The sequence below is a fragment of the Pinus tabuliformis genome, chromosome 9, assembly GCF_031772625.1.
Source record: "Pinus tabuliformis cultivar Carrire ecotype Pingquan chromosome 9, CPIR1, whole genome shotgun sequence".
Taxonomy (NCBI): Eukaryota; Viridiplantae; Streptophyta; class Pinopsida; order Pinales; family Pinaceae; genus Pinus; species Pinus tabuliformis.
The window spans coordinates 1,856,764,312-1,856,782,670 of record NC_142307.1 but is presented as its reverse complement, the minus strand read 5'-3'; positions in this window follow the sequence as shown (position 1 = coordinate 1,856,782,670).

Here is an 18,359-nt window from a genome sequence, read left to right as displayed (position 1 = left end):
ATAACGACGAAAAACACACTTTCTAAGCTAAGCACACTAACTAAACTAACAAACATACTAGCTAGAAAGAAAACCTAACCTAACTAAAAATTCTCCATACCCAGCATTTAAGAATAATACCTCTTTAGGTAAAGTCCATTTCTGGGTTTACCCAAAGAGTCCCCATCAAAATCTACCAGCTTATAAGCCCCTTTTGCTAGCTTTCGCTTTACAATGTAGGGTCCATGCCACATAGGAACGAATTTTCTAGCACCTAGCTTATCGTTAGCTTGATCATATAATAGCACTAGGTCTCCCTCCGAAAAACTTCGAGGGGTCACATTTCTATAATACTGAGCTTTCATTCACTTCGCGCGAGTCTCGATTGCCAATGCAGCGTCACGTCGAGTCTCATCTAATTTAGCTAAGTATAATAAATGCTTCTCCTCTTCGGAAGTAGCTAGAAGTAATTCGACAGCCATTTGAAGTGATGGGATTTCGCATTCAATGGGTAACACAGCTTCCAAGCCATAAACTAGCTGGAAAGGAGTGAACCCTGTTGAAGTTTTCACTAAGGTTCGGTATGCCCATAGCGCTGAAAATAACATGTTGTGCCAATTCGACCATGTTGGCATTATGTTTCTGGTATGGCTATATGTTACAGATGTTGTACTTGATGGCAACTCCCGTGGCAAGGATCTCAATTTGTTGAAAATTAAGAAGGATGCAGGAAAGCAGTTCAGAAGGTGCATACCCGCAGGTACACCATGCAGGGATTGCGTCCAGATACGCAGGGCAGCCGTTCAGGAGGTGCGTCCCCCCAGTGCACACATTTCAAGGCAGAGAAAAGCACACATGGGGTTTCTTATGTTTTACTCTTGGTATTTAGCCGACGATATTGGGTTATTATGGTGTCGGCTCGTGGTATTGATCCATGTTTTAAGGAAGAGCTTTCCTATATAAAGAAAAGGAGATCATTTGGCTTGAGTATGTTTTGGGTTGAATATCTTATGTGGGCTAGATCTGGTCTAGATCTAAATAAGGCGAATCTACTGATGGACCAAGATCTCTTCGGCGCATGTTCAGATCTGTAGAGATGACTGTCTGGGTTACTTCTGAAGTCTTGAAATCATCCATGCCCGGAGGTACGCAGGTGCAGTAAGGGTTCAGGTGTGTCGGTACGCAGGCGCAGAAGGGTTTAGGTGCGCCGGGACACAGGCGCAGAAGGGTTCAGGTGCGTCCGGGATGCAGTGCAGTAACAGGAGATCTGCGTGGGGACGGAGAGCGACTAAGGTTCAGGTGCATCCCTGGAGCAAAAGGACGCGGCGCGATAGCATTTCTGGGTGCGTCCCTGCAGCAAAGTACGCGGCGCGATAGTGTTTCTGGGTGCGTCCCTACAGCAACAGGACGCCGTGCAGTTCAAGGAACAGTGCGTGGGCACGCAGTGCAGCAGAAGGATACTTGCGGGTGTACGCAGGAAAGCAGAAGGTGAATTGTGTCGCGACGCAGGCCACAGAAGGGAAAACTACGCCTCTGTCTTAAGATGTTCTGTTGATTGAATTTCTCTGTTGATAAGGTGTTCTGGGTTAGTTCTGTTATTGCTGATCTGATAACTGTAGTGGTCTGTAACTGTTATATTCTTGATGATCATTTGATGCTTTATGAAAAGAAGTAGGGGGTTGTAGCTCCCTTCCAGGAGAGACTGGAAAACGAGAGAGAGTTGTAGCTCTCTGCAGGTTGCAGCCTGCGTACTGGTAAAGGACTACACCAGTACAAAACCATTGTAAAAGGAGTTTCTAATTTGAAAGAAGATAGAGACATATTGCAGCAGGTGGTTTTCACCCACATTGGGTTTCCACCTTACATCTTGTGTTCTTTGGTGTGACTATCAGTTTTCTTTTGTTCATGCTCATTATTTTATGGTACTGACATGCAAAAATAATTCAAAGAACAAATAAAGAAGAATTATTAAAAGAATTATATAATACTGATTCACCCCCCCTCTTAGTATTATTTCCAAAAATTGGTATCAGAGCAGGTCCTTCAGAGAAGCTTGATCGCTTGAAGGTAGATCGTTCATCATGAGCAACTATGAGAGAGAAGCATCAATCAGGCCACCGGTTTTTGATGGGACAAACTTCAATTATTGGAAGGTAAGAGTTACTGCCTATCTTCAATCTCTTGGTACAGAAGTTTGGGACATCGTAGAGACAGGATACGCTTTTCCTTTAGCTACTCCTACAGATGCAACCGAGAAAAAGAAGTATGAAACAAATGCAAAAGCAGTCAGTACTCTATTAGGATGTATATCTCAATCAAAATTCATGAAGGTAATGCACTATAAATCCGCAAAAGAGATATGGGACAAAATTGTCACAAGCTATGAAGGAGATGAACAGGTAAAGCGTGCTAAACTTCAAACTCTCATAATTCAGTATGAGACTCTCAAAATGTATAATGATGAAAGTGTGGCTAACTATTTTCTTCGGGTAGATGAGGTTGTTAATTGTATGAAAAATTTGGGTGAAGAAATAAAAGAGGCTATTGTGGTTGAAAAGGTTCTAAGATCATTGTCCCCCAAGTTTGAATCTAAAGTATCTGCAATAGAAGAAAAGGAAAATCTACGAATTCTTACTATGTCTCAGCTACATGGAATTCTAACTGCTTATGAAATGAGAAAGGGAGGTCCATCAGACAGAAGAGAAGCTGCTTTCAAGGCATTAGGCAAAGGAGATTATTATGAAGCAAGCCACGTCCCAGAAGAAGAGGAAGAAGAATAAAATTTTGTTAGAAATCTTCAAAGGGGTTCTGGAAGGTTCAGAGGTAAGTTACATTTTAAATGCTTTGCTTGTGGAAGAGTAGGTCATTATGCTGCAAAATGTCCTTATAAGGATAAAGGAAAGGAACCAGCTAGATGGAACAAGAAACAGAACGCAAACAAGAAAAGCTACTACACTCATGAAGATAGTGATGGTCTATCAAACAGTGATGAAGATGAACAAGGTAATGAATATAAGTTGTTAATGGCATTTGAAGATGATCATTATATGGATGCTGTAGATGTGGATAACCTTTATGATGAAATTACTAGACTCAAGAGATGTATAGAAGAAAAGAACATGTTCATTGATACTCTACAATTTCAAATTGATGAAAAGGAAAAACATCTTGAAAAATTAGAAGGTGAAACTGTTGGTCTTAGAAAAGAGATTGAGAAAACAAAAGCTATTAATCTCAAGTTTGTCAAAGGATCTGAAACTTTGGATGAGATTATCAATGTGCAGCGGTCTCCTCTAAACAAGACAAGTCTGGGCTATAGTGGAGAAACTTCTCAAGCATCCACCTCAAAAAGTTATCTTGATGCAGCAAGAAGAAATGAGCAAAAGAACAATGAAGATCAACAGGTAAAGCAGGAACGAATTACAAATAGAAACTATCAAGGGAAATCCATCTTAAGGGTGAACAAAAGCTACAACCAGTCACAGGTAAAATCTTCTCAATTTGGTTCAAGAATAGATGAAAAGGGAAACTACAATCAGTTGGCTGGTAGATTCAATAACCGCAGAAGTTTCTTCAATGGACAATGTTTTTCTTGCCATAACTTTGGTCACAAAGCAGCTCAATGTGTTGCATATAAAACGATCATGACTAGAGAAGCTCAAAAGCAAAGAAGTATGACAGGGATTACAAAGGGGACCTATAACAACTTTTCAGTTCTTGAAAATGAAGTTGAATGTTCTATTTGCAATAACTTTGGTCATGAAGACTCTGAATGCAGGAGCAGGTTTCAGCAGAGAAAGGAACAAGCCTCAAGCACCAAAACATGGAGAATAAAGGAACCTCAAACAGAAAGATGTGGGATAGCATTTTATGCAGAGGGACAGGAGAATCTATGGTACATTGACAGTGGATGTTCGAAGCATATGACAGGTGATAAAGAAAAACTCGAGTCTTATTCTGCTCTAGAAAAGGGAAAGAAAGTCCCTTTTGGAAATGATACTCCTGCAACTATAAAAGGAAAGGGCATTGCTCAGTTAAAAGAAAAGGTCAAGGCTGGAAATGTTTTGTATGTTGATGGATTGAAGCATAATCTTCTAAGTGTCAGCCAGATGTGTGATCAAAGAACCGAGGTTATATTCAGATCAAATGGATGTCTTGTTCGTGATCTTGATATAGGTAAAACAGTGATCAAAGGCAAAAGAACTCCAAATAATCTGTACATATTTGAAGAAGGACAACAACAATGCTATCTGAGCAAGGATGATGAGCACTGGTTATGGCATTGAAGGTTGGGGCATCTAAGCTTTTCACAAATAAGGAAAGCATGCAAATATCAGGCCGTTCGTGATCTTCCAGATATCAAAATTCCTGACAAAACCATATGCAAATCATGTCAGTTTGGAAAACAAACTAGAACTAACTTTCCAGAGAAGGAAGGATCAGCTAGCATGCCTCTTGAGCTAGTTCATACAGATACATGCGATCCATTAAGGAAAAGAACACCTAGAGGAGACGAATACTTGATATTATTCATTGACGATTTCTCCAGGTTTGTCTGGCTAGGACTTATGAAGCACAAAGATGAAGCATTCGAAAAATTCAAATCCTTCAAAGCCTTGGTTGAAAATGAATCAGGTCACAAAATTAAGTGCCTCAGATCCGACAGAGGTGGGGAGTTTACCTCAAATGAATTTTTCGATTTCTGTGAAGAACATGGGATAAGAAGAGAATTCTCTACAGCTAGAACTCCTCAGCAAAATGGAGTTGTGGAAAGAATGAACAGAACAGTCCAACAAATGGCTCGTGCTATGCTTGATGAATCAGGAACTCCCGCAACTTTCTGGGGTGAAGCTGCACATGCTGCGGTTGTTATTCTCAACAAAACAAATGTCCAGGTGAACAGCACTCAAACTCCTCATGAGCTCTGGAGTGGTAAGACTCCTTCGGTAAAGCACTTCAAAATCTTTGGGAGCAAATGCTATATCAAGAATACTGATGAGCAGCTTGGCAAACTTGAACCTAGAGCAGATGAAGGCATTCTTCTTGGTTACTCTCCACATAGAAAAGCATACAAATGCTACAATAAAAGACTTGGCAGAATTGTTGACAGCATTGATTTAGTGGTTGATGAGAAGGGATACATTCCTAGGCAAGTACATCATGAAGACATCGAAGAAGATGAAGGCTACCCTCAAAGACAGAATGATGAAGAAGAAGAATCTCAAGAAGAACCTCAAGAAGAACCAGAGGAGCAGACAAGAATAGAAGAAAAGACTCCATCCAGATATGTTCAGAAGAATCATCCAGAATCTCAGATTATGGGGCAGAAAGAAGCAGGTGTACAAACAAGAAGAACAGTTGCAGAAGCTTCAAGCTATTTGGCGTTACTCTCCTCTACTGAACCACAAAGTGTGAAAGAGGCATGCAAAGATGAATTTTGGGAGAAAGCAATGGATGAAGAACTTGAGCAAATCGAAAAGAACAACTCTTGGGAGCTGGTTCCTAGACCAAAGGATAAGAATGTTATCGGAACAAAATGGGTCTTCAAAAACAAATTGAATGAAAATGGAGAAGTAATTAGAAACAAGGCCAAAATTGTTTGTAAAGGGTATGTGCAGCAAGAAGGAATAGACTTTGAAGAAACCTTTGCTCTTGTTGCAAGACTTGAGGCCATCCGAATGTTCCTTGCTCTCTCAAGTTTTCGAAACTTCAAAGTATTTGAAATGGACGTGAAATCAGCCTTTCTGAATGGAGAGTTGGAAGAAGAAGTGTACATTGAACAGCTAGATGGGTTCATTCTTGGAAATGATCCAAATCTTGTATGCAGATTAAAAAAGGCTCTCTATGGTCTCAAACAAGCTCCAAGGGCTTGGTACTACCATTTGGACAAATATCTTCATCAACAAGGTTTTTCAAAAGGATCAGTAGATAGCAATCTTTAAATAAAAGTTGAAAATGACAAATTGCTAATACTTGTTGTGTATGTAGATGACATTATTTTTGGGAGCAATGAAGAAGCGATGAGTCAAAGCTTCGCCTCGGTCATGCAGAAAGAATTTGAAATGTCTTTGCTAGGAGAACTGACATATTTCCTTGGTTTGCAAATCCAACAAAAAGAAGGAGGAATCTTTTTATCTCAAACCAAGTATCTCAAACAGATTTTGAAGAAATATGGTATGGAAGATGCAAAACCAGTATGTACACCCATGGTCACAAGATGTAGCCTTAGTGCAAATGATGAATCTGCAGCAGTACATCAACCAACCTACAGATCTATGATTGGAAGTCTACTTTATTTGACAGGTACCCGACCGGACATCATGCATGCAGTTGGAATAGTTGAAAGATTTCAGGCAAATCCGAAGGAGACTCATCTTCAGGCAGTGAAGAGAATTTTTAAATATCTTCAAGGGACTCAAAATTATGGCTTATGGTATCCTAGAGATACAGATCTTACACTTCATGCTTATACAGATGCAGATTGGGCCGGAAGCGTGGATGACAGGAAAAGCACAAGTGGTGGTGCGTTCTTTATGGGTTCCAGACTGGTATCTTGGTTCAGCAAGAAAAAGAGTTCGATTGCCTTGTCTACAGCTGAAGCGGAATATGTTGCTGCTGCATCTTGTTGCACTCAACTCCTTTGGATGATGCAGACTTTGCAGGATTTTCAAATCACTTGTAAACCACCTATCCCCATCTTATGTGATAACACAAGTGCAATCAGCATCTCAAAGAATCTGGTTATGCATTCAAAAACCAAGCACATACCAATCAAGTACCATTTTCTCCGGGAACAAGTACTTGAACAGAAGGTCAAGTTGGAGTATGTTCCTTCTAAGGAACAAGTTGCTGATATTCTCACCAAACCATTGCCCAGGGACACTTTTGAATACCTCAGGCAAAAGCTGGGGGTTGTTGATGCATCATCTTATTGTTGAACCTTTCTGATTGATGGTACAGGTTCAGGGGGAGCATATAATGGATTGTTGGCATTATGGAGGATGGTCAGAAAGAGATCTTGGAAATAGCTGCAATATGTCTCTATCTCTTTCATGGTGGATTATGGTTCTTTGCTACAGATCTGGTTCATTTTCAGGGGGAGCATGATCGTAGGGGGAGCATACCCCTTTGCCCTTGATGTCAAAGGGGGAGAATGAAGCTGAGGTTTGTGAGGTTGCCATCAAGTCCAAAGGGGGAGATTGTTGGCATTATGTTTCTGGTATGGCTATATGTTACAGATGTTGTACTTGATGGCAACTCCCGTGGCAAGGATCTCAATTTGTTGAAAATTAAGAAGGACGCAGGAAAGCAGTTCAGAAGGTGCGTACCCGCAGGTACACCATGCAGGGACTGCGTCCAGATACGCAGGGCAGCCATTCAGGAGGTGCGTCCCCCCAGTGCACACATTTCAAGGCAGAGAAAAGCAAACATGGGGTTTCTTATGTTTTACTCTTGGTATTTAGCTGACAGTATTGGGTTATTATGATGTTGGCTCGTGGTATTGATCCATGTTTTAAGGAAGAGCTTTCCTATATAAAGCAAAGGAGATCATTTGGCTTGAGTATGTTTTGGGTTGAATATCTTATGTGGGCTAGATCTGGTCTAGATCTAAATAAGGCGAATCTACTGATGGACCAAGATCTCTTCGGCGCATGTTCAGATCTGTAGAGATGACTGTCTGGGTTACTTCTGAAGTCTTGAAATCATCCATGCCCGGAGGTACGCAGGTGCAGTAAGGGTTCAGGTGCATCGGTACGCAGGCGCAGAAGGGTTCAGGTGCGCCGGGACGCAGGTGCAGAAGGGTTCAGGTGCGTCCGGGACGCAGTGTAGTAACAGGAGATCTGCGTGGGGACGCAGAGCGACTAAGGTTCAGGTGCATCCCTGGAGCAAAAGGACGCGGCGCGATAGCATTTCTGAGTGCGTCCCTGCAGCAAAGTATGCGGCGCGATAGTGTTTCTGGGTGTGTCCCTGTAGCAACAAGACGCCGTGCAGTTCAAGGAACAGTGCGTGGATACCTGCGGGTGTACGCAGGAAATCAGAAGGTGAATTGCGTCACGACGCAAGCCACAGAAGGGAAAACTGCGCCTCTGTCTGAAGATGTTCTGTTGATTGAATTTCTCTGTTGATAAGGTGTTTTGGGTTAGTTTTGTTATTGCTGATCTGATAACTGTAGTGGTCTGTAACTGTTATATTCTTGATGATCATTTGATGCTTTATGAAAAGAAGTAGGGGGTTTTAGCTCCCTTCCAGGAGATACTGGAAAACGAGAGAGAGTTGTAGCTCTCTGCAGGTTGCCGCCTGCGTACTCGTAAAGGACTGCACCAGTACAAAACCATTGTAAAAGGAGTTTCTAATTTGAAAGAAGATAGAGACATATTGCAGCAGGTGGTTTTCACCCACATTGGTTTTCCACCTTACATCTTGTGTTCTTTGGTGTGACTATCAGTTTTCTTTTGTTCATGCTCATTATTTTATGGTAGTGACACGCAAAAATAATTCAAAGAACAAATAAAGAAGATTTATTAAAAGAATTATATAACACTGATTCACCCCCCCTCTCAGTATTATTTCCAACAGACCGATGAATACCAATGGTTCGTCGGATCATGATAACCAGAACTTTGTTGATAGACTCAACCAAACCGTTGGCTTGCGGATAATAAGGAGTAGAGCTATCGTGGCGCAAACCAAGCTGGCTTGTAAGCTCAGTCATCATGATGTTTCGAAAATGGCTCCCATGGTTAGTGATGATTGCTTGTGGGACACCAAACCTAGTTATAATATGATTGAATACGAAAACTGCAACTGTTTTGCCGCTTGCGTCGAATGTAGGCATCGCCTTGGCCCATTTAGTAAAATAATCAACCGCATGCCCCCCGGCCGAGTGAGGGTTACAAGTAATAAAATCGATACCCCATTTGGCGAATGGACCAACGGCAATTATAAGATGGAGGGAGCAGGTGGTGCGTGCATCTTGCGATCAAACACTTGACAGTTGTGGCACTTCCGGACTGCAATGATACAATCCTTAAACATATACGGCCAGAAATAGCCAGCGCGCAACACCTTCTGAGCTGTGGCATACCCAGACATATGACCGCCACATGCTCCAGAGTGACAATCATTCAAAACCCTCTCAGCCTCTTCGTGAGTTAAACAACGTCGAAAAACTAAGTCTGCCCCCCGGCGATAAAGTGTATCTCCAATAATCTTGTATTGCTGGGATTGAAACCGAATTTTTCGACGTTCCGACTTTGAAGCTTTAGAACAAAAGGTTTGGGTTTGGAGATAGATGATTATATCTCCGTACCACGGATCTAAATTACTGATAAGAAACAAAGATTCATCCGCAATGGACTCCTCTACCACAGTTTCTGTGTCAGCATGCGGGAAATCACACATCAATTCCGCAAAAACTAAGGATTTCTTAGACTTGGACTTTTCAAACTCCAAGTCGAACTCTTGCAGGATAACGATCCATTTAGAGTACTTGCCCCCTAGCAGTTGTTTTGTCAAAATATAAATCATAGGGTTGCAATCCGAAATGACTGTAGTTTTACGGAGAAGAATGTAGTGACGAAAACACTGGACAGCTTGAACGGCTGCCAGGGCCAATTTCTCCACATGCGAATATTTTAGCTTAGTGGGGTTTAATGTCCTACTAAGATAATATATCACATGTTCCGCTCCGAATTCATCTTCTTGAACTAACACCATTCCAATGGTGGAATGCGAAGCTGCGAGGTATAAGAAGTAGTCCTGGTTGTAGTTGGGAGGATGCAACAATGGTGCATGGGTCAACGCGTGTTTAAGTGCATCAAAAGATTGTTGGGCAATCTCGTCCCAAAAGAATTGAGCGTTCTGTTTCAAAAACCGTGTAAAACCTTTAGTGACCTCGGCGTAGTTTGGAATGAATCGGCGTAAAAAGTTCGCTTTCCCTTGCAAACTTTGGAGTTGGTGCAAACTCGAAGGAGGAGGCAATTTGATGATAGCTTCGACCTTCGAGGGATCGACGCGAATGCCGGCTTTTGAAACAACAAATCCCAGCAATCGACCCGTCTCTATACAGAAAACACACTTGTGGGGATTCAACCGAATTCGATAATGCCGACACCTCATAAAGATTGCTCGTAAGTGGGCAAGGTGATCAGCTTGGTGTAAAGAATGAGCAGGAAAATCATCGAGGTACGATTGCACAATGTGTTTGATGTCATGAAATGCATAAGACATCGCCCGTTGAAAAGTGGCCCCGGCATTCTTAAGCCCAAAAGGTAATTTGCAATAAGCAAATGTCCCCCATGGACAAATGAATGCCGTTTTTGGTTGGTCGGCAGGTAGAATATTGATTTGATTATAGCCCGAAAAACCATCCATGAAGGAAAACATTTCACTTCTGGCACAATCATCAATAATTTGATCGATATAAGGCGTAGGGTAGTTGTCTTTTGGACAAGCTCGATTTATATCCCTATAGTCGATATAGATTCTTATTGTTCCTTGTTTCTTGTTGACCGGAACAATATTCGATACCCAATCCGTTAACGGAATTGGATAAATGAAACCTGCTTTCAACAGCTTCCCGACTTCTGCTTTAATCGCAGCCGCTTTCCGAGGGTGAATCTGACGCAACCGTTGCCGGACGAGTTTAGCATCCGGATAGGTCTTTATTTCATGAACAACAATGGCAAGGTCGATTCCCGACATTTCCTCGTAAGACCAGGCAAACACATCGTGGAATTCTTGGAATAGGGCCTTGTAAGTTTGGATTTCATCTTCTGTACATGAGGCACCTATATGAATGTTTTCCTCAATTCCGGGCTTCAATGAAATATCAATGGGAATAGTGCGAGAAATATTCCCTAAATTAAACTTTGAATCAGAATGTTTCGTTGGATTCTGAGCGTCTTTGACATATTCAACGGTAAAGATAGATGAAAAATCATTTTCAAAAGCATCATCCTTAGGTAAAAATGAAGATCTGTGATGGAGATCTTCCCATGGTAGATCGTCTACACTTAGGATTTTGCGAAGTTGTTCGTCAGATGACACGACTTCGGGAAACACTATCCGTTCTAAGGTTGATGTGAAAAGTGATTCTTCACTGACCACATTCATTTGGTCCATCTCGATTGAACGTGAGTCGGTAAAAGACATGACGGCTTCATAAGCAATTTCATATGGACTCAAAGGCATAGCATCACCGAATGAGTCTATCTCAGATTCAGATGGGACGATCCAAGGATCATCATAAATAATGTTTTCTGATGTAATCATATGAATTGATGCAAATGAAGGGTCTGCGTTGATTGGAGGGAAAGGAAAAGTTCCCAGTAAACCGGAATATTTAACTAAACCTATGCCAACGTCCCTATAAGGGATTGTCGTCTTACCGACATGCTGGATACTCTCTGAAGAGGCTGGGTCGGATGAAAAGTATGTCAGCTGATCAATCGTCACGATCTTACCGTTATGTGGAAACTTAATTACTCTGAAGACCGATGAAACGACCACTGTCATAGCATATGACCAACTTCAACCCAAAAGAAGGTTGTAGTCTAGAGGGGCATCAACCACCTCCACATCCAGACTAACGGTTTTACCTTCTACCCCTATAGGCAATTCCTGTAGAATACCAAACGGACGGAACCCACGGCCATCATAGGTCTTAAGGATGGTCAGGGATTGGTTCAACGAAGGAGAACCAAGCGATCTCCAACATTGAATCGACATAATACACGTAGAAGCTCCCTCATCAATCACAGTCCGATGAATAGGCTTGTTTTTGACTATCACTGGAATTTGGAAAGCCATTTGATGGGGTAGACACGGTGTACTATTTTCTAGATCGAAGATTATCAGGTTCGGGTCCTGAACATCAACAGCTCCGATAGCCGACAAAAGTAATTTTCGTTGTGCTGGGCATGATTGCAGCACTTCTAATGCTGACATTGCTGAGGGTGAAACAGCTAAGTCCTCAACAATGTTGTAATTCTGGGCCGCTCTCGCATGTGGATTGAAAGCAGACCTTCGAAGTACACCCTTGGCGGGCGGTTTAATTACTAAGTCCGAGTTAGGTTTTTCGATCTGTAGTGGATCGGAACCAGGAACTGAGGTTGATGGATTAGAATGAGAAGATTCTGCTTCTTTACCATCAACATGATTCTTACTACCATAATCTTGCGATCGAGTCGCAATCCTCACATGAGACATCATCAAAATGGGTTCTTCACTGGCAGTCAAGGAAGAACCTATCATCTTATTCTCCTGCTCTGGAAATGGATTTTTTAACACAGCAGGAGTGGGAGAACCTTTGACTATTTTCACAACCTTGGCCCGATGAGGGCAATCTCTTGTAAAATGATCCTCTTCACAAATAAGACAAGGATATTGAGGTTTGCGCTTTTCGTCATTGGTTTCTGACTTTTTTGTTTTCTCCTTCGGAGCCTTGTCTGCTTTAGCCTTCTTCTTTCCTTTCTTCTTTCCACCGTTTTTTGATTTGGCCGTAGATGATTCTACAGCGTGAATATCGGCGGAAAGTTCAGGAGAAGACTCTCCTGTCGGGGAATCAGGCAAAGTGATTATAGGAGTAGTAGAAGTCTTGGAGGATTTCTTCTTGCTCTTTGTATTCACGATGCCAATCATACCATCAGCGGCATGAGAACCCGAAGGAGCAGCAGCGATTTGATTCGATTTTGGAAGATCTGGAATCTTCTCGTGTAACGTACCCGACTGAGTGTAAACTAAGTCAAGGTATTGCGCCTAAGCAATGACTTGCTCCTCAGTAACTACTCCGGCCTTAGCTACATCTTCAGTAATCTTCGGTAATAATGATTTAACAAACCATTCAGCTAAGATTTGGTCCGGAATAAAAACTTTCACTAGCCTTCTTCGATGTCTCCACTCATGAATGTGATCAGAAATATACGTGGACGTCAATTGTTTTAGTGAAGTTAATAACTCCGTGCCGTTATCGTATCTGACCGGCAACTGAAAATGAGTTAAGAACGAGGTAGCTAACTGGCTGAAATTGTAAAAAGAGGCCCGTGATAACTCAATGTACCACTTGGCCGCGAGACCAATGAGTGTACGCTGGAAAAGACGTAAGCGGATCGAATCATCCGAGATAGAATTTGAAGCACACCAGAGATGGTAAGTCATCACATGATTCGACGGATCCTCTCCAGACTTACCTTCGAACTTGGGTATATCACTGGGCAACTTATTTGGCATTGGCAGCCAGAACAGAAGATATTGAATTGGATCGTTCGTTGGGCGCGTCAAGTCTGGTAAATCCAAAGTTGCGATAAACGGTAACTGCCGGTTAGGATCTCTAAAACTCTGGGTCACAAGACCAGTCCCAGGAGGAGGATATCTAGGATAACTAGGAACAGGACTCGCCTTAGGGATATTATATCCTCCTGGAAAACCAGGATTAACCGGACCGTACTGGGGTTGTTGAGGTTGTTGATAAGTGTACCCAGGATACAGTTGATACTGGTAAACCGGCTGTTGGACAGCTTGCCCATGTTGGTACTGTCCCTGGTACGGTTGATGAACAAATTGAGGTTGAGTAGTGACAACCGTACTTATACCAGGCTGACTTGTAGGCATCTGGACCGTGGTTTGAATCATAGATCCAGACAACGGTAAAGATGTCTGAGGAGTGGTTGCAGAGACAGTAGAAACCGGAGCTGTCGATACTCCAGAAGTAAGTGTGGTAGATGTAGCGGTAGTTGCAACAGCCGTTTGAGATGGATTACTAGGTGCAATTGGCGGCTGAGTAACTATCGAAGTTACAGAAGTTTGAACATTTGACTGGACGGGTTACGGTTGCTGGGGTGGACCAGAAACTACGGGTTGTCCAGCTTGAGGTACCAACTGTATACTTGGCTGCAACACCTGTTGGCCCTGTGATGGATCCCATACTAACATTCCGGGGTATTGACCCGTAACAGGTTGAGGATACTGAGATCCATAACCGGATTGAGGATAGGATTGATAATTGAAAGGTGCAGTTCCCATACCTTGAACATATGACTGACCTTGAGGTGGTTGATAACCTTGACTCGAGTATTGACCTTGAGGTTGATAACCTTGAGCTAAATATGGATACTGGGGTTGACCTTGACCTTGAGGTTGATACCCTTGAGGTTGATACCCTTGGGGTTGATACCCTTGAGGTAAATATTGATACTGAGGTTGACCCTGGGGTACATATTGAGGCTGGGGTTGACCTTGAGGCATGTATTGCACCATAGGTACATACTGACCTTGAGGTTGCCCCCCAGACACAATTTGTGTACCTTGAGGTTGCCCCCGAGACACAATTTGTGTACCTTGAGGTTGCCCCCCAGGCGTTAACTGAGGCTGCCCCCCAGGCGGTAATTGGCTACGTTGAGGTTGGGAAACGGGAACTGAACCTGACATCATGTAAATGTCTCCTACACCCAATGGTATATTACCATTGTTTCCAGCTAATAACCCATGATCAATGGGTTGAGGAGATGCCCCCGCAAAGGTACCAGAAAGTGATTGATACCCGGTGGGAACAGAAGGACCGCCGTGTAAGAAAGATTCAGGAGTTTGAGTAAACACAGACGACTGACCAGACATATTTACAGGAGTATAAATACCTCGAGGTGGAAAGGGAGTATGAGGTGTAGAAAAACCTACCCCTGAGTTGTCTAAATAATTGGTTAACGAAAGGTACCAAGTAGTACTTCTAGGAGGACTGTAAAAGATAGATTCACGCTCCCTGAGCTCAATAGTAAGTTGATCTTCAAGGTTAGAGACGCCTATTTCTTCCTCTGGAGCAAGTTCTTCGATAGCAATCAGACCAGTAGGAATATTTTCGGTGATAACTCGTTCTACTCTTGGTGAATCCGGAACACTAGAAGTCGGAGTAACAGGTTCAGATATTTCAGGTTCTTCGCCTGTATCACTAGTAGACGAAAAACTACCAACAAGCTCAGAAACTGTAACAGCTTCGGGATTATAACCTGTCTCTAGACCTTGGTAATCTGAATGGACTACCAAGGAAGATTCTCCTTCTTCAGGTGAACCTACTCTACTGCCACTAGGAGGAGTTACAAGGACCTTCAAACCTTCTAGATTACTGGGGTCGTCTCGAGGAGGTTCACCCCTAAGTCTACGGGATCTTCTCAACAATTCGGCCACATAAACAACTTCAGGAGACTGGCCCCGAAGTCTACGGGACTGTCTCGGTAATTCCACCATAGCTAAAAACTTTTAACTACTACACACGAAAACAAAGTAAAATCTCAAATCAAACCACCTAAAGTCTCTAAAGAACCAAACAAATTTGAATCACACGCCTAAAGAATCTAGGGCGTCAAACCAAGCACAAACAGTAGCCTTCTAGACCGAAAATGCTAGTTGGAGATGAAACCCAACATCGCCAGATTCAGTACAGAAGTGGCGGGTGGAACAGTTACCCCGGCAACCTGCTTAATGAATAGACCGACACAAGTTCCTCCACTTTAACCGTCTCGAGTGAAGTGAACCCCCCGGAAAATCCAAGTGAGTCTAGCCGACGTGTGCTCCAGGTACAGTGGGATCTTCCCTCCACCGTCACCTCGGTAGAATCCTAAAGATAATGGTCACTAAGGTTACCAACCGCAACAAATGCACCTGGGGGAACAGTCTACACTCTGACAGCACGCAAGGGCAGAGTATCAAGCTCAATCCCCTTGCCGGTTCCTTGACAATAATCCAAGGTTTACTGACAAGTGACCCCTGGCTCCTCGACAATGGTTAATCCGATGTTTACCATTTGTAATACATGCGTGTCTGGAGTCGTTCCCAATGAGGGGGGATTGATCCCCTCACTGGTTCGGACACGAGCTCGTGCTTCTCCTTTAAGAGGATCTTTCCCAGAGTACAAATGAGACAATTGGATTTATTCTATCACAAGATAAGCTACTTGTTTGGTTTTGTTGTCTTGGAGAGTTAATTACTCTCCTACTCCAAGACACTAGCCTGATCTAAATTGGTGTTTCAGAGCCCTAGTAAATAAAAGTTACTACGTTGATTTTACTTTAAGCGTTAATTTTATGGTTTTTCTTAAAGACAAAAGGTAGCGGAAGTGAAACCGATGGTGTGTAGACTCGACTCAAACCACTACAAAGATGCACCTAAGATGATTTACGCTACTTTTCTCTTTCAATGAAATTCCTAACTGAGAGTTGAGAAATGAAAATTTTATAGAAAACAACTTTCTTAGTAAAGACAATCAAAGAAACGATTCTCTTTATCTTTCCAAGCATACAAACATGACCACTCCCTACGTGCACGAAAAACTCTTTTTCTTTCAAAACTCTTCAAAGCTACTTGAAACAAAACTTTTCAAAGGAGATGTTTTTGTATTTTCCCTTATTTAATAAAGCATATAAATCTATTTTAACGAAAATCAATCTCAAAAGTTATAAAATCTATGAAAACTTGACTCACAAGCAAATCAAAAAGAAATTTACTCTAAGCAAACCTAACGAGGCAAAAGCCTACAAAGATGATTCTAGGTTGTTTTACTTGACCACAATCAAGTCAAGGACCAACTAATGCAGAATCAAAAGACCAGTCAAAACAAAACTCAAATCTTTTTGTTCTTTTTGTAAAATGGAATTCAATAGTCAATCAACAAGCACTTCGAAATTTGCCAAAGAGATAACTTAAAGGTAAGTTACTCTCACAGGTAGACTTTATGACAGGTCCGACTTCTAAGAAGGCAGACAAAACCAGAGAGATCTAAGGCTTGACAACTTCTACCGCCAAAGTCACTACAAGACCTACTCAAAAATCAAACCCTAGGGCTTAGACTTCTGTGAAATCCACTAAAACACTCAATGCTATCGAAACAAGTTCAGGTGAAAATCTTTGACAAGAGACTAATGGATCTGGATAGTAAAAACTAATAAAAAGCAAAATCCAAGAGAAAAAATGCAAAAAATGGAAATTTCTTAATTTTTAGCAGGGTACGCAGGCAACCGGTTAAGCCAGGTGCGGGCCCGCTCTGTGCACACAGCAACAGTGCGTACAAGTACGCACTGTGCAATACTCAGAGGGTGCATACTACTGAAAAAACCAAGAAAAACTAAATTGAATCTAACCCTAAGCTAACCCACCCAAAAACAAAGTCACAGAGCCAAAAACCAGAAAATAAATGACTTTTCTCAGATCAAAGTTGCATACAAAGGAAAAGACTTTCACATCAATGGAGTCCCCAGTGGAGTCGCCATTTTGTCAGGCAGAAAGAGTCGATAGTGCGGACACAACCAACCTCCCTAGGAGCCTAAGACTCTCTAGTGACAAACAAGACAAACAAGAGCAATCCTTCTCTAAACATGCATTTACTATATAAGAAATCAAGTGTTTAGATCCTACCTGTAATCCAACGCTGTTGTAGCAGTCCAGCCTCACTGATCCGGATGAGCTCCTCCTTCACTTTGAAACCTGCATCCACTAACAATCAAATGATTAAATAGCACTTGATAATCTCATAGAATAAAACATATTTAACACATAGACCAAGGAGTACATGAAACAACTCATAAATAACAAGTTATTGAGAAGAATGGACTCATTTGCATTAATAGGAAACAAAAGGAACAATTACAACCTGAGCCTTGGTGTTGTGCAAATCCCTCCCAGGGTCCATCAAGAGTTCTCCTTTACTTTGACAAAGCTCACCCACTTCCAAATAGAACAAGCAAAGATGGCAATCTCTCCTCACAAGATTCTAAATGGGAGTCCTAATTCTAGCAGCATCTACCCTTAGAAATGTTTAGCTTCCAACCTCCCCTCCTTCTGGCCCAATGCCTATATTTATAGTGGTCTAGAGGAAGTTATTCAGGTCCACCATCAATGGGATAATCCCCTCTTTGGATGGGATAGCTCCCTCATTGATGGGATAAGTTCCTCTTTGGTAGGGGTACATGAACCATCTGGAGGCACTCAATACACGTCGAACAACCTTCTAGAATGCTCTAGAAATGACCACAAGTAACTTTTTAAAGATGAAACTTGGGCATTTTGACCTTTACAGGGGTACGCACCTACCCCTTTACATACAGAGCATACAAGTACGCAGATTTTGTGAACATTGGGTGCGTACCCGCAGGTAAGGTTGAGAGAACCTGCGTACCCAGAGATAAATACCTTTATAAAGACTTTCTCTCTTTTTGGAGTTTGACATGGAGAGCAGAGGCATAAGACTTGCCCAGGAGGATAGCATGACTGTTGATAGAGCCATACTAACTGTAAATAGCCATGGTGACATTTTTTAGTGTAATAGGTTCTTGTTCCATTTCTAGTTCTATCTCTTTTGATGGTTTTTATGATGTCTTTATTTTTATATCCAATAC